The sequence below is a fragment of the Poecilia reticulata genome, unplaced genomic scaffold, assembly GCF_904066995.2.
Source record: "Poecilia reticulata unplaced genomic scaffold, P_reticulata-male-v2 Scaffold_33, whole genome shotgun sequence".
Taxonomy (NCBI): Eukaryota; Metazoa; Chordata; class Actinopteri; order Cyprinodontiformes; family Poeciliidae; genus Poecilia; species Poecilia reticulata.
In genome coordinates this window covers 202,670-227,868 of record NW_027675131.1, presented here as the reverse complement: position 1 = coordinate 227,868, position 25,199 = coordinate 202,670, and the positions used below count along the sequence as shown (strand labels likewise).

At 37.9% G+C, this 25,199-nt stretch overlaps 3 long non-coding RNA genes across 7 annotated transcripts in view; 1 reads left to right on the top strand and 2 right to left on the bottom strand.

The window, feature by feature from the left end:
- The window catches only part of LOC145550316 (uncharacterized), a 195,743-nt gene that overhangs the window by 8,364 nt on the left and 162,180 nt on the right, over positions 1 to 25,199 (bottom strand). The window lies entirely within an intron of this gene.
- On the bottom strand, positions 5,098 to 9,057 carry LOC145550320 (uncharacterized). Of its 4 annotated transcripts, none has more exons than XR_014086224.1 (4): positions 7,094 to 9,057; positions 6,942 to 7,016; positions 6,754 to 6,850; positions 5,098 to 6,572 (listed from the first exon to the last, which is right to left on the bottom strand). It is a non-coding gene; the product is annotated as an uncharacterized LOC145550320 (long non-coding RNA). The 4 variants fall into 4 exon arrangements; XR_014086225.1 differs by having other exon boundaries at positions 5,098 to 6,850; positions 7,094 to 7,226; positions 7,299 to 9,057; XR_014086223.1 differs by having other exon boundaries at positions 5,098 to 6,850.
- Positions 16,666 to 18,046, top strand: LOC145550324 (uncharacterized). 2 transcript variants are annotated; one of them, XR_014086232.1, is made up of 5 exons: positions 16,668 to 17,003; positions 17,076 to 17,208; positions 17,286 to 17,360; positions 17,452 to 17,548; positions 17,729 to 18,046. It is a non-coding gene; the product is annotated as an uncharacterized LOC145550324 (long non-coding RNA). The 2 variants fall into 2 exon arrangements; XR_014086231.1 differs by having other exon boundaries at positions 16,666 to 17,208.

Sequence of the window (25,199 nt, the reverse complement as noted above, 5' to 3'; positions counted from 1 at the left end):
CAAAAGAAGCAGGAGTTTGAGTACAACCTGAATTATTTGAAAAAGTAAAAAAGTGAAACAGAGTTTAAGAAAGAGCATAATTGAAACAACAGGAAATTAGTGCAATCCCAGAAATAGTTGAAACAATTGAATAGTGAAATAGAAAAGTAGACAAGCAGAATGCATAGACACAGTTAAAAACAGAGCACAAGAAGAAAATACATTGAAAGAATAGGAGAAAGTGTGACAAGGTTGTACTCCAGAGGAGTTTAACAGAAAACAGTAAAACCTGTAGCAAAGATAGTAATAAATCCATAAAGTAGACACGTGTGGCTACATTTTAATGCATAAAATATTTCTCTACAGTGAAATATGTATGAACAGCATAATTTTGTTTATAAAAGAGCAGAAAAAGTTCAAAAATGGCAGTTACTAGAGTGGACACTCTAGTAACTGAAATCAGTTATAGAGTTCCACCATAGGAAATAATGGGGCAATAAATTTGCACAAAAGGGCAATTATTTCAAAAAGTGCAATAGTGAAGTTTACCAAAAGTCATAGCACCATTCTCCTGAAGAAGCTGAACGTTTTGATATATAAATTAGTACAATTAGTGAAAGATAGTGAGAGTAGTTAAACCACAAAAAACGTACGGAAGTCAGAATAATAATAATAATAACTAGAAAAATAGCTGTTCCTAGCGAAACAGCCGTGAGAATGCATATTTGCAGAATGACTGCTGCAGAAATGCAAGAAAAAGTAGAGAAAAGTTTAAGGAGTAGAAGAAAGTAGAAGAAAGTAGAAGAAAGCAGAAGAAAGCCGAAGATAGTGGAAGAAATAGAAATAGTTGAAACTATTGAATAGTGAATATACTATATTCAAAAGTAGCAAACCCTTCAAAAGTATTTAATAGTGAATTAATAGTGAATTATACTGCATAAATTATATAAATTATATAATATATAAATTATAGCAGAATTCAGCAGAAGCAGGAGTTTGTGTGCAACCTGAATTATTTGAAAAAGTCAAAAAGTGAAACAGAGTTTAAGAAAGAGCATAATTGAAACAACAGGAAAAAATTAGTGCAATCCCAGGAATAGTTGAAACAATTGAATAGTGAAACAGTAATAAGTATAACAAGCAAAGCCAGTGATGCAGCACCTGGGATTGCACAACTTCTCGCTAACTGCACTGGTTGTTATTCTATGAGAGCATGCTCCGTCTGTCTGTGCGTCGCAAATAACATGGTTAAAAACATTTAATGTCTTAACTGATTTCCCTTAATTAATTCCAAGTATTTAATGTACTGTTTTTATAGTCACCAACTGTGTGTGTAACGTGTTTCGTGTGCTGAGGAGCGATCGAAAACGGCATGTTACTCGAGACGGCAAACGCCATACAGATTCGAGGTGAGGTATTCAGTTCTCTGCCTCATCGCTGGGGGCGCTCATGAACCCAGATATTGTAACTCCACAAACGAAGAAGGGAGAACGTAACGGCAGAGAACGCCAAGCAGAACGTCAGAGACATTCAGGAGCACTTGGATATTTTCACTTCGAAAGATTTGGCACCAGTTTGGCACACACACACTATATATCAGTGACGTACGGTGAGGTTCATTGCTGGTGAGGCACTGACTTATGACTTAGACACCATGCATGCTATTGGACCTACGGAAATTTCGCGCATGCATACAACGCTGTGGGGCAAAAAGACTAATATTTTACATGTCATCTATAGCCGCGTTAACTCAGTGAAACTTAAATGTAGGTATTAATTTCGTGCTATGATCCACAGCAAAGTGATCTGTTTTCCCCAAGCTACGCAGACTCGCTGCCATAGCAACTGACAATAATGCCACTTTATGTTTTAGGATATAACCCAGAAATACTTGAAACAATTGAATAGTGAATATACTATATTATTAGTATAATAGTGAATTAATAGTGAATTATATTGTATAAATTATATAAATTATATAATATATTATATAAATTATAGCAGAATTCAGCAGACGAAGCAGGAGTTTGTGTGCAACCTGAATTGTTTGAAAAAGTCAAAAAGTGAAACAAAGTTTAAAAAAGAGCATAATTGAAACAAAAGGAAATTAGGGAAATCCCAGGAATAGTTGAAACAACAAAAGGGTCAGAAGAAGCAGAAAAGTTTGATATGTGAATTGATAAAATTGATAAAAGTTTGCAGAAGACCTTTGCCGACAGTAAAACCAGTAGAATCAAAGGAATATACAGAAAAGTAGACAAGCAAAATGCATAGAAACATAGAAATAGTTGAATCAGTTGAATAGTGAATATACTATATTAATAATATAATAGTGAATTAATAGTGAATTATACTGTATAAATTATATAAATTATATAATATATAAATTATAGCAGAATTCAGCAGAATCAGGAGTTTGTGTGCAAGCTGAATTATTTGAAAAAGTGAAAAAGTGAAACAGAGTTTAAGAAAGAGCATAATTGAAACAACAGGAAATTAGTGCAATCCCAGGAATAGTTGAAACAATTGAATAGTGAAACCGTAATAAGTATAAAACATTAGTGGAAACAGTAAACCAGAAATATTTGAAGGAGTAAAACAGAGGAAAACCAAAAGCAAAAAGGGTCAGAAGAAGAAGAAATGTTTGATATATGAATTATAAAATTGATTAAAGAAAGTAGAAGATCTTAAAAGATAGTAAAACCAGAAGGCAAACAGAAAAGTAGACAAGCAGAATGCATAGAAACAGATAAAAACAGAGCACAAGAAGAAAATACATTGAAAGAATAGGAGAAAGTGTGACAAGGTTGTACTCCAGAGGAGTTTAACAAAAAACAGTAAATCCTGTTTCAATAATGGTAATAATTCCATAAAGTAGACACTAGTGGCTACATTTTAATGCATAAAATATTTCTCTACAGTGAAATATGTGTGAACAGCATAATTTTGTTTGTCAAACAGCAGAAAAAGTTCAAAAACGGCAGTTACTAGAGTGCACACTCTAGTAACTGCCGAATTCCACCATTCATTTCAATGGGCAAAATATTTGCACAAAAGTGCAATTATTTCAAAAAGTGCAATAGTGAAGGTTACCAAAAGTCATAGCACCATTCTCCTGAAGGAGCTGAACGTTTTGATATATAAATTAGTACAATTAGTGAAAGATAGTGAAAGTAGTTAAGCGACAAAAAACGTACGGAAGTCAGAATAATAAAGATAAAGAAAAACAGAAACACTATAAGTGAGAATGCATTGAATGCATTCTCACTGATAAAGATAAAGAAAAACAGAAACACTATAAGTGAGAATGCATTGAATGCATTCTCACTGATAATAATAAAGAAAAACAGAAACACTATAAGTGAGAATGCATTGAATGCATTCTCACTGACTAGAAAAATAGCTGTTCCTAGCGAAACAGCCGTGAGAATGCATATTTGCAGAATGTCTGCTGCAAAAATGCAAGAAAAAGTAGAGAAAAGCACAAGAAGTGAAGGAAAGCAGAAGAAATGGAAATAATTGGAAAGTGGAACAAATCAAAAAGTATAAATATAGCAGTAGTGGAAAATACTTTAAAACCAGAAAAAGTTGAAACAGTTGGAACAGTGAAACATAGAAAGACAGGAAAAACAATAAAATAGGAGAACCAGTAATTATTACAAAGCCAGAAATATTTGAAGAAGTGAGACAGCAAAACAAAAAAGCATAAACGAACAGCAGAAGCAGAACAGTTTGATACATGATTTACTGAACTTGATTAAATCTTGCAGAAGACTTTAAAAAATAGTTACGAAATTGAAGTAAAAGTATATATATATATATATATATATATATATATATATATATATATATATATATATATATATATATATCTCACAGGAAGCATGTAACAGACATTTTCATTGAAAGATAAGAATGAAACCATTTATAAAGATATGTTCACCCTGTGATTTGTATTATAAAGTATCTCTTTATCATTTAATTTGAACAAGCAAAGCCAGTGATGCAGCACCTGGGATTGCACAACTTCTCGCTAACTGCACTGGTTGTTATTCTATGAGAGCAATGCTCCGTCTGTCTGTACGTCGCAAATAACATGGTTAAAAACATTTAATGTATGAACTGATTTTCCATAATTCATTCTATGTATTTAATGTACTGTGTTTTTATTGTCACCAACTGTGTGTGTAACGTGTTTTGTTTGCTGAGGAGCGATCTTTAACGGCAAATTATTGAAGATAGCAAACAGCATGCAGATTCTTAATTGAGGGAGGCAGTTCTCGTGCCTTATCGCTGGGGGCACTCATGAGCCCAGATATTGTAGCTCAACTGCAGAGTAAGAGACAGTACCAGGGAGCTAGCCACACATTAGCTGTGCTGATACAGAGAGCGAGAAAGACGTGGTTTTGAGTTGTACTTTAACGGTTTCTCCCTTTGCTATTAAGCACAGCACGAATTTAATAATATCTACATGTCTAAGTTTGTTTGACGGAATTATAACAGAATTATTCTGCGGAGGCGGCGCTGCTATGGATGTCATAGCAGCGTAAAGCTCTCCAATGCTGGAGAGCTTTAATGCCCTCCAGCATTGTACGCATGCGCATAATTTCCTTATGTAAACAATAACATGCAGGGTCTAGATTTGTAAATCTGATTATAAGTAAGTTGGAGCCTCACCAGCTATAAATATCACCGCACAAAATGTTTTTTGCAGATTTGCATGCAACAAACATTTTTTGTTGCATGCAACGATGCAACAATGATGTAAATTTATTAATGTACATCATTAATATATGATGTACATTTATTAATGTTTGTGATGGAAAACCTTACATGGATTTAATTTTTGTAAAATAGCCAAATGAGTTTTGTAAACCAAAAGATTTTTAATTTGTAAATGGATTGGAAAATTTGGGACTTGAGGTCAAAAAATGACCATAACCACACTCACTTTAAATGCAAAATAAATAAATTGAATATAAACCTGGAAAACTGCACTAAGTGTAATAATGCTGCGCGTATCAAAAGGCAAACTAAGAATGTACTCAGTTCTATTTATTTTCTTTACATACTGTCAATACACAATGTCACACATGTCACACAAACTGTCACACAAACTGTCATAGAACTTTTTTATTTCAGTCAAGTCATACAAACATTTCATTTGATTCAGACTATCAAGCAGTACAATATTCTGAATTATTCAAAGTAAACAGTTTCTAAAGAAACCCAGAAGATTGCATTGCCTTAATGATATTTACCATTTATTCCTCCTCAATGGGACATAAAAGTGAAACACATTTGCTGTGTATCATTGACTTCTTTGCAATCCCTTATACCAAGCAACAGTGGAGAGGAAAACTCCCTTCAACAGGAAGTAACCTCTGACAGATCCAGGCTCGATACAAGCAGCCATCTGCCACGACTGACTGGGCTTTTTAGAAGACATGATATGAGAAGTAGGTCTTCTCAAATCATGCACAATAAACAGCTTTCTGTGCAAAAAAAAAGAACGGAATTATTTTTGATTATGAAAATGATCAAAAATGATTCATGCTTTATACTTCAGTAAAGAAAAAACTCACTAAAGCATAACACAGTAGTAGCAATACATTGTGAAACTGGAGGTGTACAAGTTACACAGATACAGAAAAAACCTATGAGGACATGGTCAATTATATTTAGAAATGTATTGTATTTTCATTCTTAAGCTTAAAGAATGGAATGTCAAGATTACAAAGCCTCTACTGAAAAGAATGTGACCAAATCCCCACCCCAAGAAACAAATCCAGTTTAAAATGTAGTATCTGAGTGTAGTTTATCCTATTGCTAAACTATACTAGTTCAACACCCTCATTCTAATTTGCTAATGATTAAAATTAATTGACAATGCTTTTCTCTTTTCTTTTCCCTGATGTCTATATTAGCTGCTCAAATAGCATAAGTGTGGCAATCCTTTGCCATAACATTTTACCAGCTGATACCCCTCCCCTCACATAAATACAGGATTCACAGTTGTGTAATATGTGACTTTAAAAATATTACAATAGCATAATTTACTTTTTTTGGTTTCTCGTAAAGATTTAGTTTATTCTTTCCTTTTTATTGTCACCATGTTCATTAATATCAACAGGTGACAAAGCATTACTCATTGCATAAAGTCACAAGTTTACACACTAGGAGTCCCGTCTTATTCCCACTTTTAGTATGATGAAAATAATCCTGCTAAACTAAAACACTTGAGATTTGATATCTTACATATTTAAACTTTCACTAGTTGACACTTTAACCCAACATGTGGAAACCTGATTAAAAAAAACACATTTGTACGTAAACATGATGTAAATCTGCAAATCTACAGAGATTTTAGCAGAATGAAATGAGCTTAATTACAAATTTGTCAAAACTGTGTATAGTTCACATTTACATGGTTGTTGTGAAGATGATTCTGGTGATGCAAGTTAAAATAATAATAAAAATCAGTCACTGTGAAGATATAAATGTTCACACTCGATGGGGTCTTTCTGATTGCCGCTGCAGCTTCCTTTAACCTGCTCAGTGTTTGCAACATCATTGGACAGATGGGTGCAGATCTTCAGGAAAAAAGTGAGACACTTTAACCCTCTGAGCAAACAGTTCAAGTTTCTTACTTCTTCCTACTTCTTTTCAAACATGTTAAGATAACTGTGGTCCAAAAATATCTGTCTTTTGGATTTCTTGTTCCTGTGCATGATTTTATACTGTAATATTCAAAATAAATCAATAAATGGAAACCTCAGTCCTCGTCACAGGTGTCCTGGAATGCCGACTGTTGTATCGTGTCATCTGTCACAACGCGTTTTGCTGTCGTATCACGCTAACATGACGGCCACTAAAGATGAAAAAATAAATACGACAGTCAGCTGGACAAAGATTGTAGTTATTTCTCAGTTAGTTGAACAGAAGCAATATTGAGTTCTCACCAGAGTCGGCTGCACCTCATCTCTGCTGGTGAAAGGGATGCCTTGGGGATACCAGACATGCATGGGAAAGTCCTCCTGAGAAACCAAGAGAAAACATGTGTTGTAATGACCTATAAACGGTAAACGTCCTATGACACATGATAGGTAGTTACCTTCAACCTTGCTGCAGGAGACACAATGTCTTGTAAGTGAAGTTTCATGAACAGATGTTAACTTCATGTTTAGCTGTGAGAGTCTCAGCTTGACTGGAGTGGATGGCCGAGCTACAACTTAAGACACTTTAATCTGTAATGCAAAGAGATTTATCATGAGTAACAATAGCATTCTCAGAGAAAAGAAGTGAACATTTACACTTACAAATCAAATAGCTCCACTTCAGCCGCAGCAGTAGGATATCCCTTGACTGATGCAGCAAGAGGACATGTCTCTGAGTGCTCAAGCTGGAGAACATGTTTCTGTGTAAGGAAGTTCTTTTTTTCCCTCAGTGGTCATCAGTGCTCAGTTGTGAGCTGAAAGGATGCATTTCACCCTGTGCCTTCAATAACGACTGTCGTGTTAGGATGCAGTAGGATCTTCTGTTTTGGTCGAGTGTGAACTGGAGGAGATGTTGAAGCTTGCAGTCGTTTTTCAGGTGGTGTTAACTGATGTTGAGACTAAAATGTTCCTAGTCAAAGCCCCCCACCCACCTACCCACCCACTATGCCTGAACCCTTCCTAAACTCCCATTTTCATCCCAAGGGGGCATCAGCTGGCATATGTTATTGGTTCATGAGGAAGCCTGTGTTACACACAGACCTCCTGGTGAATTTTTTTTGTGATCTACTGTAGCAGCTTGTTTAGAACTGCTGAAAGAGTTGTGGTTTGTGCACTTATCAATATAAATGCACAAGCCACGACTTCTTTAAAGTTTTTATGAATTTGAATTTTACATTAATCATATCCTATATTACATACTATATATATATATTTATATTATATTAAATTAATCTTTAATTTAAAGTCTCAAATCTAAATGAGCAGACTTATTTAGGTTTAATCAAATGGTTAGATTTTGTGACAAAAGCCTCATATATATAACTTTAATAGTTTCTACCACAAAGTTTATCACTGGAAAAATTGCAATATTCTTAAAACATAAACTGTTTGGATTCCTAATATTTAAAAAAATGGCATAACTCTTATTGGCTGAATAATGTAATGATTTGAAGAAATATAATTAGGAACGCTGGTGTGTAAGACATTTTAAGAGGAAATACAGTCATTTAAAAAAAGTTTACCTTTGGCATGCTTTTACTCACAGACCTCTGATGATTCGGTTGTGGACAGGACACAGAACACAGGATCATGGTAACTGTAGTATGTTCTCATCACACCTGAATGTAAAGATTTCTGTGGCTGAGAAATGAAAATTAGATCAAGCAATGTGTTTTTCTCTGTGGTAGCAGAAGTGATCAACTGAACATATCCCCGAGACTGAAACAGCTCCAGAATTTGCCCTGGTGAACTGCGTACCTGATTCTCGTTGAAATCTCCACATACAATGACAGGGTGACAGTCCAACATCTCCAGTGCATCCAGAAGGCTTACCAGATTTTCCAGGAACGGTCTCAGGCTGTAGTCGGGAGGTCGGTACACAGCTGCAATCACTGCCCTGAATGGAGACTCAACCTTCAAAGCCACAATTCAAGATCAGTCACATTTTGCAAATATTTTCTTTCATTAACCTTAATATGGTTTCTCACATAAACCGCCACACCACCTCCACTTTTGGAAGCCATTTGGGGAAAATTTGAGTATGACACATGTCTGTTTCGTTTGAACATATTGTAGCCATCCAGATGCAGATTGTCGTAAACAAAAGATCCTTTTAGGTGAGTTTCAGTCAGACACAGCACATCTGCCAGACACAGTTCGTGATGTTTTCTTATGTCACAGATGTGAGATGGGAGTCCCTCGGTGTTATGCGAAACAATTACCAGTGTTTCTGGCCTGTTTAAAGTTTCTTTCACCTGAAGAAGAGGCATCATGTCATCTACGCTGGCTTGTCTCATGGTCTGAAGAGCTGCAGTGACTTGAGGATTGGCAAATATTTTTTTTTCGTCGAAATCCAGTAGGTAGAGTCACTGAGAGACGTTACCCTGCTGAGAGCTACGTATGCCATACCTGGTTCAAAGATTTTCTTCAAAGACACCACAGCTGCATTTGTTGTTAGGCCTTGGGTTTTGTGAATAGTACAAGCAAAGCCAGTTTCACAGGAAACTGTCTACGTACCACTCCATTTAGCTTCAGATTCTCCTCCGCTCTCTCGATGTAAACAAGATTGGCAGTCTCTGAAGGTCCACTTTGGTTTCTGGTCCCACTTGTTTGATTATCCATTGTCAGGCCCAGCTTACTGATGCTGTGTTCATCAGTGTCAGAAGTTACAACAGCTGTTAGGACACCAAATGCACCATTAACTAGTCCATTTTGAACATCGATATTTCTGGTAAGCATGACATGAGCTCCAACGGCAACTTTCAAAGTGTCTGCTAAATCATTTCTACCTCCTTGCATGGTCTTTCTTTGCGTGCCATTCTGCCTGTTCGTGGATCCTTTTGGATGTCATCTGCGTCGATGGTGATGATGTTGGAATGTAACAAGTTCAGAGTTGCCAAATTGTGTTCATCCACCAACTTATTGGTTGCAAAAATGTGCAAAACGTCAGCAGGGCAAAAACTTGGTTCTGTGATGGCTTGTGATAACAAATCTCTGTCAGCCTGAGACAATTCATCAGTTTTTCCTTTCACCCGAATTCTGTTCAGCATCTCTGCAAACGCAATATCATCTTTTTGCCTCATAATCTCAGTTAGAGAGGTCATTTGAAAATGTTTCTGCCACAAGTCAATATCCGCTGGGTCGTGTACACAAAGAGGTGTAGATTGGCGAATTGGTTTCAGCTGAGCGTAATCGCCGAGTACCAATACAGATACATCTCCAAATGGTTTATGACTTCCTTTGATTTGTTTGAGCCGTGCATCCACATAAGCAAAGAGGGGCTTAGAAACCATTGAGATCTCATCAATGATCAAGATTTGAACGTTGAATAGTTCTGACCTGATTTCATCCAACTGATTGCCAAGACCTTGAATTGGAGGTTTTAACGACCTTGGAAGTTTAAACAAAGAGTGCAGTGTTGTTCCACCGATGTTGAAAGCTGCCGTTCCAGTGAAAGAAGTGAGCAGAACAGTTGGAGCAGAAATATCAGCATCCTCTGAGAAGCGTGGCAGCCTGCTGAGTATTTTGCGTGCCTCTGAGTAAATGCATCGAATCAGATGCGACTTTCCAGTACCTGCCCACCATTTACATACAGAAAAATGGCTCTGGTTTCAGACCGCACACAAGTTTAAGGCAGAAGTCTCTGATGGCATAGAAAATACAGGCCTGCTTCTGGTTCAGGTTCTGATACATTTGTCTCAGCAAATTCGGATCCATAGCGGGAGGTTCTCTGATGGCTCGCATTTCATTGACGGCAGAAGACTGAGGACAAAAGTCTGGTTTTCAGGCTCTGCCGGCTGAAGGTCGTCGTCACACTGCAACCTCACAACTTCAGATTCAGGAGCAAGATTACACCACTCATCAATCACATGGTCTCTGCTTTCCTCAAACTCTTCAAGGGCACTCTCAATCTCCTCACTGTTTTTCTCATATTTGTCTCTGTTTCTCTTGACAACACTTTTGACGGTTTCAAGGAGGTCTGAACCTGGTAGGCGGACACAGGAGAATCTTGAAACATGTTGCACAAACTAATACGCCAGAGAACAGACTGATTAATGAAGCCATTTCAGTTTTCAGATTAAATATAAAGGCTGGCCCTACTTATGTGTGCACTGTGTGTCACAAGTCCTCGTTTCCCAACCAAGTAGAACTCTGTAAAAGGTCAAATTATGTAAAGAAACCAGATGTGGTTGAACAGTGTCTAACAGGCAAGTATGTCCATGTTTGCGATGAAAGCTGCACGGATAGACAGTGTACAGTACCTCATGAGAGAAGTCAAGAGTGGATTTGTCACACTGCCACAGACATCTAAAGAAAGGATACATGCCACCACTAGCAGCAGCAAACAAACTTGACTTGGCAGAAATTCCCAGTGAACTGTCAGATTTGAATATTCTGGAAAGACACCTGATTGCTAAGTGCATACCTTTCGCAAAGATCATTCCTCTTCCAAAAGGCAGACAAAGATTAATTAGGGGCAATTTTGTGTGTGTACCATCAGAGCTCCAAGAGACAGTCAATGCCTTGCCCCGGCTTCGGAGTGAGTCCAAGTGATGAGAGTAAAATTGAAGCGACGTTTGTCCTATAGAGGTCATCAACTTTTTCAGACAGTAACCTGGTCTAAACTAATCTCTGCATTACTAAAACTGAAGCAGATTCATCCAGAGTATCGGGACATAAATATTAGACATGAAGCTGAGCTTTGTGACCCTACACTTCCTGATGATGATGATGATGATGATGATGATGATGAGATAGATAGTGAGTAAGTATGGATGAGGATGACTATGATGAAGCAGATCTGATGGAAATTGACGAGTATGAGAAAAATGCTTTATGTGAGGCTGAAAATGATCAGGACATGATTGTGAACAACTCCAGCCACAGATGAATGACGGAGAAGAAGGTGATTTGCCAAATGGAGGATTGCTATAGAATCATGCCTTCAGCCTCCTGACATATCAGAAGAGATACTTTGTTTCTCTGAAAGTACATACTGCTTGGCGCCGGCACAATCAAATTCACCCGTCAGCTTTTTTAAGACCCCAAATTTGGAATCCATGAGCTTCCCGGTACAATTTCCAACATCAGAGAACACTTTGGACACAAGGAGACTCATTAAAGTGACACCAAGTGGATATTTCAAGTCACGGCTATTTCATGTTGATAATCGCTTTGCCAGAGACCCAACATACTTGTTTTTTGCACAGTTTGTGACAGAGATACACTTGGCTAACAACAGCATGACGATTCAGCTACGAAAAGGAAAGACCAGAACCAGAGATGGTCGCAGAATAACCTCAGGTATGTTGCAGGACAAACGAGAGGTTGAGAAACTGGTGAGAAATAAAGACGCCATGAGATTCATGCAACCTCTAAGAGGTACTCCAGCATACTGGAACAGAGCAACAAAAGACTTGTTCAGTATAATTCGTCAAATTGGCACCCCCTGTTTTTTTGTCACGTTTTCAGCTGCAGAGTTCAGATGGCCTGAAATCATTCAAGCCATAAAGAGGCAACAAGGTGAGGAAATTGATGTCGACGCTCTTGACTGGACCGCCAAGTCTGAGATTCTGCGATCCAATCCTGTCACCTGCATGCGTTTATTTGATAAGCGAGTTGAGGCACTTTTCAGAGATTTGTTGCTGTCAGATGCTCAGCCTTTGGGAAGAGTGATTGACTATTTTTACAGAGTTGAGTTTCAGCACAGAGGAAGTCCACACATCCATGCGATGCTATGGGTTGAAGGAGCTCCACAGCTGGATGAGTCAGACGATCAAACTGTGTGTAATTTTGTTGATAAATACATCTCGGCACAGCTTCCTGATCCAGACAGAGAACCAGAACTGTATCGGAAAGTTTCTGAAGTTCAGAGCACAGTAAGAATCACACCAGATCTTGTTTCAAGAGTGTGAACTCTGGTTGTCGATTTGGTTTTCCAAAGCCCCCCTGCAGAAACACAGTGATCTCCAGACCAGGTGAGAACAATGACACTGAAACTGCCAAAGCCAAACTCAGACCTTTGATGCAACTCCTGAACGAACCTGAAGTCGCTTCCATGAGTTTAGAGCAGATCCTTTCTCGGTGTCACTTGACGCTAGAAGAGTATGAATCTTGTCTTCAGACCATGAACAAAAAGACTGCCATCTACTTGAAGCGTGATCCCAAAGATTGCTGGATAAATGCTTACAATCCACATCTGCTTAAAGCTTGGGACAGTAACATTGATGTGTCTTTCATACTAAATGCCTACTCATGTATACAGTATCTAACAAAATACATCACAAAGAAAGAAAGTGGACTGTCAGAGTACCTGAAAACAGTGATTGACAATTCAAACATGGACCGAGTCAATGAGTGTGATGAAATGAAAGCGATCATGCAAGCGTACTCTAAAAAGCGAGAAATTAGTGCTCAGGAGTGTGTTGCTCGAGCCTGTGGATTAAAGATGAAAAACTGTTCCCGCAGTGTTGTGTTCATACCCACAGACGATAATCCTGTAAAGATGAGTCGACCAATGTCTTTCTTGGAGGATATCCCATCGGATTCCTGCAATATATGGATGACCAGTTTGACGGATAAGTACAAAGCAAGGCCTGAAATACCCGAATATGAGGAAATGTGTTTGGCTGATTTCGCTGCTACCTGCAGGTTTGTAAGTTCAGAGAAGGCAAGCACTAATGGTGTTTTACCACTTTTAAATCAGCTGGGATTTGTAACAAGGCGAAAAAATGACAAGCCCTCCGTCATCCGCTACTATCATTGTTCTAAAGAGAAGGAACCGGAGCAGTTTTATGCCAGATTACTGAGACTGTACCTTCCTCATCGGTCAGAGTTTGAAATTCGAAGCGTCAGTCTTCCTACCTACGAGTCCTTTTACTCCTCTGGCTGTGTCCGCCTACCAGGTTCAGACCTCCTTGAAACCGTCAAAAGTGTTGTCAAGAGAAACAGAGACAAATATGAGAAAAACAGTGAGGAGATTGAGAGTGCCCTTGAAGAGTTTGAGGAAAGCAGAGACCATGTGATTGATGAGTGGTGTAATCTTGCTCCTGAATCTGAAGTTGTGAGGTTGCAGTGTGACGACGACCTTCAGCCGGCAGAGCCTGAAAACGAACAGGAAAATGTACCAGACTTTTGTCCTCAGTCTTCTGCCGTCAATGAAATGCGAGCCATCAGAGAACCTCCCGCTATGGATCCGAATTTGCTGAGACAAATGTATCAGAACCTGAACCAGAAGCAGGCCTGTATTTTCTATGCCATCAGAGACTTCTGCCTTAAACTTGTGTGCGGTCTGAAACCAGAGCCATTTTTTCTGTATGTAAATGGTGGGGCAGGTACTGGAAAGTCGCATCTGATTCGATGCATTTACTCAGAGGCACGCAAAATACTCAGCAGGCTGCCACGCTTCTCAGAGGATGCTGATATTTCTGCTCCAACTGTTCTGCTCACTTCTTTCACTGGAACGGCAGCTTTCAACATCGGTGGAACAACACTGCACTCTTTGTTTAAACTTCCAAGGTCGTTAAAACCTCCAATTCAAGGTCTTGGCAATCAGTTGGATGAAATCAGGTCAGAACTATTCAACGTTCAAATCTTGATCATTGATGAGATCTCAATGGTTTCTAAGCCCCTCTTTGCTTATGTGGATGCACGGCTCAAACAAATCAAAGGAAGTCATAAACCATTTGGAGATGTATCTGTATTGGTGCTCGGCGATTACGCTCAGCTGAAACCAATTCGCCAATCTACACCTCTTTGTGTACACGACCCAGCGGATATTGACTTGTGGCAGGAACATTTTCAAATGACCTCTCTAACTGAGATTATGAGGCAAAAAGATGATATTGCGTTTGCAGAGATGCTGAACAGAATTCGGGTGAAAGGAAAAACTGATGAATTGTCTCAGGCTGACAGAGATTTGTTATCACAAGCCATCACAGAACCAAGTCTTTGCCCTGCTGACGTTTTGCACATTTTTGCAACCAATAAGTTGGTGGATGAACACAATTTGGCAACTCTGAACTTGTTACATTCCAACATCATCACCATCGACGCAGATGACTTCCAAAAGGATCCACGAACAGGCAGAATGGCACGCAAAGAAAGACCATGCAAGGGAGGTAGAAATGATTTAGCAGACACTTTGAAAGTTGCCGTTGGAGCTCATGTCATGCTTACCAGAAATATCGATGTTCAAAATGGACTAGTTAATGGTGCATTTGGTGTCCTAACAGCTGTTGTAACTTCTGACACTGATGAACACAGCATCAGTAAGCTGGGCCTGACAATGGATAATCAAACAAGTGGGACCAGAAACCAAAGTGGACCTTCAGAGACTGCCAATCTTGTTTACATCGAGAGAGCGGAGGAGAATCTGAAGCTAAATGGAGTGGTACGTAGACAGTTTCCTGTGAAACTGGCTTTTGCTTGTACTATTCACAAAACCCAAGGCCTAACAACAAATGCAGCTGTGGTGTCTTTGAAGAAAATCTTTGAACCAGGTATGGCATACGTAGCTCTCAGCAGGGTAACGTCTCTCAGTGGACTCTACCTACTGGATTTCGACGAAAAAAAAATATTTGCCAATCCTCAAGTCACTGCAGCTCTTCAGACCATGAGACAAGCCAGCGTAGATGACATGATGCCTCTTCTTCAGGTGAAAGAAACTTTAAACAGGCCAGAAACACTGGTAATTGTTTCGCATAACACCGAGGGACTCCCATCTCACATCTGTGACATAAGAAAACATCACGAACTGTGTCTGGCAGATGTGCTGTGTCTGACTGAAACTCACCTAAAAGGATCTTTTGTTTACGACAATCTGCATCTGGATGGCTACAATATGTTCAAACGAAACAGACATGTGTCATACTCAAATTTTCCCCAAATGGCTTCCAAAAGTGGAGGTGGTGTGGCGGTTTATGTGAGAAACCATATTAAGGTTAATGAAAGAAAATATTTGCAAAATGTGACTGATCTTGAATTTGTGGCTTTGAAGGTTGAGTCTCCATTCAGGGCAGTGATTGCAGCTGTGTACCGACCTCCCGACTACAGCCTGAGACCGTTCCTGGAAAATCTGGTAAGCCTTCTGGATGCACTGGAGATGTTGGACTGTCACCCTGTCATTGTATGTGGAGATTTCAACGAGAATCAGGTACGCAGTTCACCAGGGCAAATTCTGGAGCTGTTTCAGTCTCGGGGATATGTTCAGTTGATCACTTCTGCTACCACAGAGAAAAACACATTGCTTGATCTAATTTTCATTTCTCAGCCACAGAAATCTTTACATTCAGGTGTGATGAGAACATACTACAGTTACCATGATCCTGTGTTCTGTGTCCTGTCCACAACCGAATCATCAGAGGTCTGTGAGTAAAAGCATGCCAAAGGTAAACTTTTTTTAAAATGACTGTATTTCCTCTTAAAATGTCTTACACAACAGCGTTCCTAATTATATTTCTTCAAATCATTACATTATTCAGCCAATAAGAGTTATGCCATTTTTTTAAATATTAGGAATCCAAACAGTTTATGTTTTAAGAATATTGCAATTTTTCCAGTGATAAACTTTGTGGTAGAAACTATTAAAGTTATATATATGAGGCTTTTGTCACAAAATCTAACCATTTGATTAAACCTAAATAAGTCTGCTCATTTAGATTTGAGACTTTAAATTAAAGTCAATTTAATATAATATAAATATATATATATAGTATGTAATATAGGATATGATTAATGTAAAATTCAAATTCATAAAACTTTAAAGAAGTTGTGGCTTGTGCATTTATATTGATAAGTGCACAAACCACAACTCTTTCAGCAGTTCTAAACAAGCTGCTACAGTAGATCACAAAAAAATTCACCAGGAGGTCTGTGTGTAACACAGGCTTCCTCATGAACCAATAACATATGCCAGCTGATGCCCCCTTGGGATGAAATATGGGAGTTTAGGAAGGGTTCAGGCATAGTGGGTGGGTAGGTGGGGGGGGGGCTTTGACTAGGAACATTTTAGTCTCAACATCAGTTAACACCACCTGAAAAACGACTGCAAGCTTCAACATCTCCTCCAGTTCACACTCGACCAAAACAGAAGATCCTACTGCATCCTAACATGACAGTCGTTATTGAAGGCACAGGGTGAAATGCATCCTTTCAGCTCACAACTGAGCACTGATGACCACTGAGGGAAAAAAAGAACTTCCTTACACAGAAACATGTTCTCCAGCTTGAGCACTCAGAGACATGTCCTCTTGCTGCATCAGTCAAGGGATATCCTACTGCTGCGGCTGAAGTGGAGCTATTTGATTTGTAAGTGTAAATGTTCACTTCTTTTCTCTGAGAATGCTATTGTTACTCATGATAAATCTCTTTGCATTACAGATTAAAGTGTCTTAAGTTGTAGCTCGGCCATCCACTCCAATCAAGCTGAGACTCTCACAGCTAAACATGAAGTTAACATCTGTTCATGAAACTTCACTTACAAGACATTGTGTCTCCTGCAGCAAGGTTGAAGGTAACTACCTATCATGTGTCATAGGACGTTTACCGTTTATAGGTCATTACAACACATGTTTTCTCTTGGTTTCTCAGGAGGACTTTCCCATGCATGTCTGGTATCCCCAAGGCATCCCTTTCACCAGCAGAGATGAGGTGCAGCCGACTCTGGTGAGAACTCAATATTGCTTCTGTTCAACTAACTGAGAAATAACTACAATCTTTGTCCAGCTGACTGTCGTATTTATTTTTTCATCTTTAGTGGCCGTAATGTTAGCGTGTTACGACAGCAAAACGCGTTGTGACAGATGACATGATACAACAGTCAGCATTTCAGGACACCTGTGACGAGGACTGAGGTTTCCATTTATTGATTTATTTTGAATATTACAGTATAAAATCATGCACAGGAACAAGAAATCCAAAAGACAGATATTTTTGGACCACAGTTATCTTAACATGTTTGAAAAGAAGTAGGAAGAAGTAAGAAACTTGAACTGTTTGCTCAGAGGGTTAAAGTGTCTCACTTTTTCCTGAAGATCTGCACCCATCTGTCCAATGATGTTGCAAACACTGAGCAGGTTAAAGGAAGCTGCAGCGGCAATCAGAAAGACCCCATCGAGTGTGAACATTTATATCTTCACAGTGACTGATTTTTATTATTATTTTAACTTGCATCACCAGAATCATCTTCACAACAACCATGTAAATGTGAACTATACACAGTTTTGACAAATTTGTAATTAAGCTCATTTCATTCTGCTAAAATCTCTGTAGATTTGCAGATTTACATCATGTTTACGTACAAATGTGTTTTTTTAATCAGGTTTCCACATGTTGGGTTAAAGTGTCAACTAGTGAAAGTTTAAATATGTAAGATATCAAATCTCAAGTGTTTTAGTTTAGCAGGATTATTTTCATCATACTAAAAGTGGGAATAAGACGGGACTCCTAGTGTGTAAACTTGTGACTTTATGCAATGAGTAATGCTTTGTCACCTGTTGATATTAATGAAGATGGTGACAATAAAAAGGAAAGAATAAACTAAATCTTTACGAGAAACCAAAAAAAGTAAATTATGCTATTGGAATATTTTTAAAGTCACATATTACACAACTGTGAATCCTGTATTTATGTGGGGGGAGGGGTATCAGCTGGTAAAATGTTATGGCAAAGGATTGCCACACTTATGCTATTTGAGCAGCTAATATAGACATCAGGGAAAAGAAAAGAGAAAAGCATTGTCAATTAATTTTAATCATTAGCAAAATTAGAATGAGGGTGTTGAACTAGTATAGTTTAGCAATAGGATAAACTACACTCAGATACTACATTTTAAACTGAGTTTCTCTCTGAGGAAATCTTTTCATCTGTCTGTATTTTCTTTTTACATTCAGTGCACATCTGTTCTTTTGCAGCATCCTGAATGAACTGTCTTTATTGTATTTGTCTCTCATTAGGGATTTCATCAGTTCTTTGAGTCTGAGCCTGAATTCTCTGTTTTTGCATAAAGCTCAGTCTTATAAGACCTCTGTCTCTGTCTAAATGTTGGATTATTTCTGTATAAATTTCTCATGTAGCTTTTCTGTGTTCCTGAAATCTAGGATTATTTCTGTATAAATTTCTGATGTAGCTTTTCTGTCGTTCCTGAAATCTAGAATTATTTCTGTATAAATTTCTGATGTAGCTTTTCTGTCGTTCCTGAAATCTAGGATTATTTCTGTATAAATTCCTGATGTAGCTTTTCTGTCGTTCCTGAAATCTAGGATTATTTCTGTATAAATTTCTGATGTAGCTTTTCTGTCGTTCCTGAAATCTAGGATTATTTCTGTATAAATTTCTGATGTAGCTTTTCTGTCGTTCCTGAAATCTAGGATTATTTCTGTATAAATTACTCACATAGTATTTTTGTCTCTGTTTAAATTTTCATTCTCTTTGTATGCTGTTCTGATGCGTGATCTCTGTTTCTCTTTAAACTCATAACTCTGTCTATACAGATTTTCATGTACAGGTTTTTCTTCTGCTTCCTTCAGGGTTGTTTTGAAAATTCCTGTGAGAATAAGATATTTTCTTTGCTCTGAAGGACTCGCTTAATGCATAGTTTTCTCTTCCTTCCTTTTTTGATTCTCTTGTCTTTGTTTCGGTATCTCTGCCTTAAGTAGTCTCATCTTCATCTTTTCTCTTTTCGCTTTAGGGTACTTTGACAGTTTCAAAGACATTTCCAAAAGTGCACTTGTTGCATTTTTTGTTTCACTGGAAATGGGGAGTACTATATTTTCTTGTGTGACAGACGACATAAAACTAACTGCATTAGATACACCTTCAATTACATCATCAGAAGGACCACTTGCAACAGGACACATGACTTCAACATTGATGTTTGACTCAAGAGCAGGAATGTTTTGTGTCAGGGAAGCAGACTCAACCTCTTGCTGAACAGCAGTTGGTGTCTCGGATTCATTTAACAGTGGAGAGGTGCCAACTGTGTCTGAAGCGTCTCTCTGGTAAAATGAGAGGGGCTGGAGTTCAAATGCACAAGATGATGGAACATTAAGCATTGTGTACACTGATTTTAATCTGTGAATCATGTCACTAAGACGGGAAAATTTCAGCATCACTGCTGTGCCAAAGTTTAAAAGATTGCATGTCATTGGCATTCCATTTTTGTTCCTTGTGTGTGGGTCAAAGTATCCATACTCACCAAATCTGCTTCTAAAAACCCCAATGGCCAAGCCTGACATGATCAGCAGCCCATATTGTACATCTGATGACAATTGTCTCAATGCTTTTTCCAGGCTTGGAAAACTCTGTCCACCTCCAAATGTTCCACATACAGGTACTGGAGTCATGGCGATCTGATATGTTGACCTGCGTGCCAGTACCTCATTTGGTAGTTCATCAGTTGCCAAATGGATGCTACGAGGAAATCTTTCTCTAGCCTGTCTGTACACGGCATCACCTTTATCCAGAATGAGGTCAAGATCTGGTCTGGTAATTGTTTCATTCTCATGGAAAAAGCCAGAAAAACCAAACTGTTTGCCATACACTGACTGTTCCTGTATTGTCCATATTTTAGAGAATCTTGACTCCGTTAGACACACACATTTATCACTGATGGCTGAAGTTCTACATTAACTCGAGACTGCTGAGCTGAGCCACGACCCCTTTTCGCCATGTCAGCATAAGACATTTGTGATTCACTTTTTTTATCTCGTGCATTATGCTGAAATACTGGTTTGGCAGTGTTTCCATTAGATAGTGTCACAGAGGATAAACTGTTTTCACTTATATTGTTTACCTGCTGTCGTTCAAAGACTCTCCAACTGACTTGTTCTCCGAGTCAGTACCTGTCACTTTATCGCTCTGAGGCTGTTTCTCCTTCTGCCATCTGAGCTTCTGAGCCTGGGAACGCTGATTCTTTCTGGGCATTGTTGTTTAGACTTCTGGACAGGTCAGGCAGGAAACAGCAACTCCAATGGTCGTTGTTGATCTTTTTATCTCAAGATAAGCAGATACAACACAAAACTACACCAATGCACTTACAATCAACGTATTAGTGTTGAATAGCTAGTCAATACAAACCTGTGAACAAACCTGAAGTTCAGTCCAACGTCAGTAGCAGCAAGCAGGAACACGAATTAGGCAGCTCAGATAAAAAATGAGCTTTACTTCAGTCCAATTGGAATTTTGTTCAATAAAGATTTAGCTCAGAAGATTAATTTTCAGTTTTTAAATGTATACAGATCAAGTATTTAGTTGATCTGTTTCAGAAATTATTTAAAATAGAAAATTATAATCCAATTTTGAAATAGAAGTGTTTTTAAACTTCAGGTCCAAATCAGATTACTCAAAAAGACGTCTTAGAAATACCAAAGTTTTACGTTTTTTCTTTTACTGTTTTTGACTTTATGCCAATAGTGCTCTATAAATATATTTTGTCAGACAAGACCAGAGCTTTACTTAAGTCCAATTAGAATTGGAGCAATGTAGTTCAGCAGAAAGCAAACTTTGCTTTCAATTTCAAAATTTATACAGATCAAGTTTTTAGTTGACCTGTTTTGAGTAATTATTTTTGGCCAATTTTTAAATGGAAGCTTTTCAAACTTAAGAGATTACTCAAAAATGACGTCTTAGATGTGTGAAGCTTCCCAGTTATTTACTCTTACGGTGGAGAGAGGTAGACAGGAAAGACAGAGCAGTGAGAGGGGAGATTCTCTCAGATTCTCAATGATAGTCAGATGAGTTACTGATGAACTCGATAGAAGTAGGATTTCTCAAATATATAGCCACAAAATCAATGCCACAACTGTTCAGAGGTCACAGGATGTAAGATGTGAGGGGAAAACAGATCTAGTTACTGGTAAACTAGATTAAGAGAGACAGGCAAATATCAATTTGGCAGTAAACTGATGGTTGAAGAAAAAAGGGAACTCTGGTTATCTGTTAAACCAGGCTCCTGAATTCGGAAAAACCAGGCCACCTATTGGGATGCTGGTTTTTGAAGAATTTGTAGGAGAGTTTAGGGATGGGACAGTAAAAGGCACAGAAAATAGTTTTCCAGATATGTTGGAAGGAAGAGGAAAGGGAAAAACACAGTTGGAAAATTAAAATGCTTCCGACAGTGGTTAGAAAAGAGGGTCCGTGGAACACCTGCGAGACAAAGAACAGCCAATAGACATCAAAATGAAACATTCTCAACAGAGCAGCTTCTGGGTCAGATTTCATCTGAAAAGGTTCAAACTGTGAAGAGATTCATACCTACTACTATTGTGAACTAAGCTTTGTGGTGTGAATTGGGTTGTTGCTGTGTTTTCATGACCTTTATTGAAATAGTTCAATGAATGTAGATTATGATATTCTTACTGAAATAAGATGCATCCCAGCATACCAACAGATAAAAGCCAGTTGCTTTAGCAGAATTTAATGTTGACTTGACCTTCTTCATCACAGAGATTAAAGTGAGTGACAGAAAACCTCATCATGAGTCCAGAAAACAACTCAGAGGGTTGTTGCAGTACTGAGTCATGTTTCTTACAGGGTTTTGGACAACAGGGTCGTCATGTGAGCATAACCAACATATCCTGTTTGAATCTAATTTAAAGCAAATGTTTGTGGACATGATTTTATTCAAATTGTGTGTGAGTCAAGTTGGATCAGCTGTGACAGCTCGGCTGATCCACGTTGAAACATCCGCTCACCAGGGAGAAAGGTGTTTGGGTCCACTTCTCTCTGTGAGGGAGAGTAGAAACAGTTTGTTATTAGCTGACCAGAAAACCTTCAGGAGTCCAGAACACACATATCTGCTAAGGTTCTTTGTCCTCTGTACACAAGCTGCTTTGATCTAGACATTTCTGGACGTTTCAGCTAACTTTTTTAAATCAAATAAAGCCACATGCTGCTAGTACTCACCTCACTGAGCAGAATTTGGTGGAAATATCTAGGTTGTCTGAAAGGAGGGAAATAACAGTTAAATTTATTGAATTTATTTAACAAAGGCACATAGACAAAACAGACTAACGTAAAAAGCAGCAGTCCTATGTTTGCATCACTCTGCTTCTGCTGTGAGCATCTGTCCCTAATAGGGCCATTTTAATAATGCATTTGAAATTCTATTGCAATGAAGAGTTGGGAGTGACACTATTACCTTATTTATGTTTTCAGACAAGGTTCTGTCTAAGAGGATTTTTTAAAAAGACATCGAGTCTGTTTTTTAGATACTAAGATTGTAATGTATATGGATTTTAGACAGCTCATAAGATCACCACCTTGTTACACATTTGTTTAGTGCACAAAGATGGTAGCAAAATATTTCAACAAAATGAGGAAGTTTGCTAAAAAGCTTTAAATATTTTCAGTCCAATTTGTGAGATTTCTGTGTTCATAAAATGTTGGTTCAGAATGAAACTGTCAAAAACATTCAGGTTTTCCACATTGTCACTGTCTAATCGTATATTTCCAAATTTATTGTTAAAAACATTTGTGCTCGACAGGCTGCTGAACTTTGCAATGTACTTACCAGGCAAAGAACGCTGATGAGCAGTTTTCTTTCATCTGTGAAAAGACACTGTGTGTTATCTCACAATTATTGACTTGATCAGAAAAATACACAACACGTTGTGTATATTTAGGTGAATTCCAACAGTTAACACCTTAGAATGGTTTTCAGTTAAGATATATAGTAGGCGTCAATGATAGCATATCATGCTAACGGTCGGCACCCATCAGAAATAGGAGGGTTAGCGGTTTATAACTTCATTATGGTATGGCGATTCGTTAAGAAGCGATTATTAATATCTTTAAGAATGAAACCGTCTTTCATCTCTTACATTTTCTGATTATTGCAAGCCAGCTCTGCAAGTCACAACCCAAGAACAAAGCAACGTTTGTCTAACAGCCTCTTGACGGCTGACAGTCCGTTTCAGTTGAACTGAAAAGTCTAATCAACTCCGAGGTTACGGTAGCAATTTTATACATATTTAGCTGAATAGAAGCTGATCATGAAGACAAATACTAACATACATGGTTATAAATTAAGTCAATTGGAAATACCCTCTGCAATCTGAATGGACAGGTTTTCATACGAGTGATACCGTCAATTTTAGCATATGCTAATGATTGTTTGCTATCAGAAAAAAACTCCGTATAGCGGCTTTCAGCTTTATTAAGTTACAGCCACACTTAAGAAGCAATTATGTAATACCTATTTGACAAGGAAACCGTCTCTTATTGTTTATAATTTTATTATCACGACAGACCCAAATAACACACCGCTTACCTGTTGGGGACAAACGAAGAAGTGAGAAGTAACGGCAAAGAACGTCACGTCATGCGTCAGAGGCATTCAGGAGGACTCAGACATTTCCACTTCGATTACGACTGTGGCTTTTACATGCTTGTTAAATCAATTCAAGAAAGATTTGGCACCAATTTTAAGTCTCATGTACAATTCGGGTTTTGAAACAAACATTTTGAACTGCATTTATTTTTTATCGCATTAGAATTAATTATAACATTCAAAATTATATAGACTAATTATTAATTCCCTTCGTTACTTATGCCTTACTGTGACTTTTGTTGAAAGTTCAAAATGTATTGGCATAAATTGTTATTAAATAACACTGCTTCTTCATCACTGTCATAAAAAAATATTAAATAGAAAATATAAATTTACTGTGGGAGAGGCGCTCATCAAATGCTGGTGACGTTCATTGAACGCCACTTAAAGCCACTCAACTGCGCATGTCCATAAAGCCGTGGCAGGTTAACGTGTTCTTGTTTGTGCTCTTGTTCTCGCCACAGACATAACAACTAACACACTAAAGCAGGACTGTCGGCAAAAGCGGGCATTGGGAGAAATTATCCACCTCAGAGTCATGGTCACATCCATACTTATAGGTCTTTTTTTCTTCATCCCGCAGTTAATAAAATTAACGGCGGGCCAGATTAGGATTACACAAAACCACAGGTGCAAACCGGAGGTGCAAACCATTTAAGCAAAATTTAAATAATTAGATTCAAAATCAGATAGACTCCTTATTTCCCTTCGTTACTCATGTTTTACTGTGGCTTTTGTTCAAAGTTCAAAATGTATTAGATTTAAGTCTTATTAAATAGCATTGCTTTTTCATCACTGTCATGAACAGCGCTCTGTTGATGAGTGTTGATGAGTCTCAGCGTTATGTGTTTAACAGTCACGATGACGTATCAGCCCATTTAATCAATCATAACACGCGTTTTTGTTACTGGAAACCATATTCAAACATCTGTCAAAGCTTTATAAGCAATTGTATTTTTTAAGTATGTTTTTATTACATAGTTCAGCATATTTAAATATGATTAGTGGCTATAACAATAGAATAGGAATAGAATATTCTGATATTGATGTATGAAGAGCAAATTACAAAGCACAGCCGTTCATAAATTAATAAATTATTTAGTAATAATGTAACCTGGTTGTAATTCTCTTTTATTATAATTACATAAAATGTCTTCTTTTGGTTATTTGTCTTG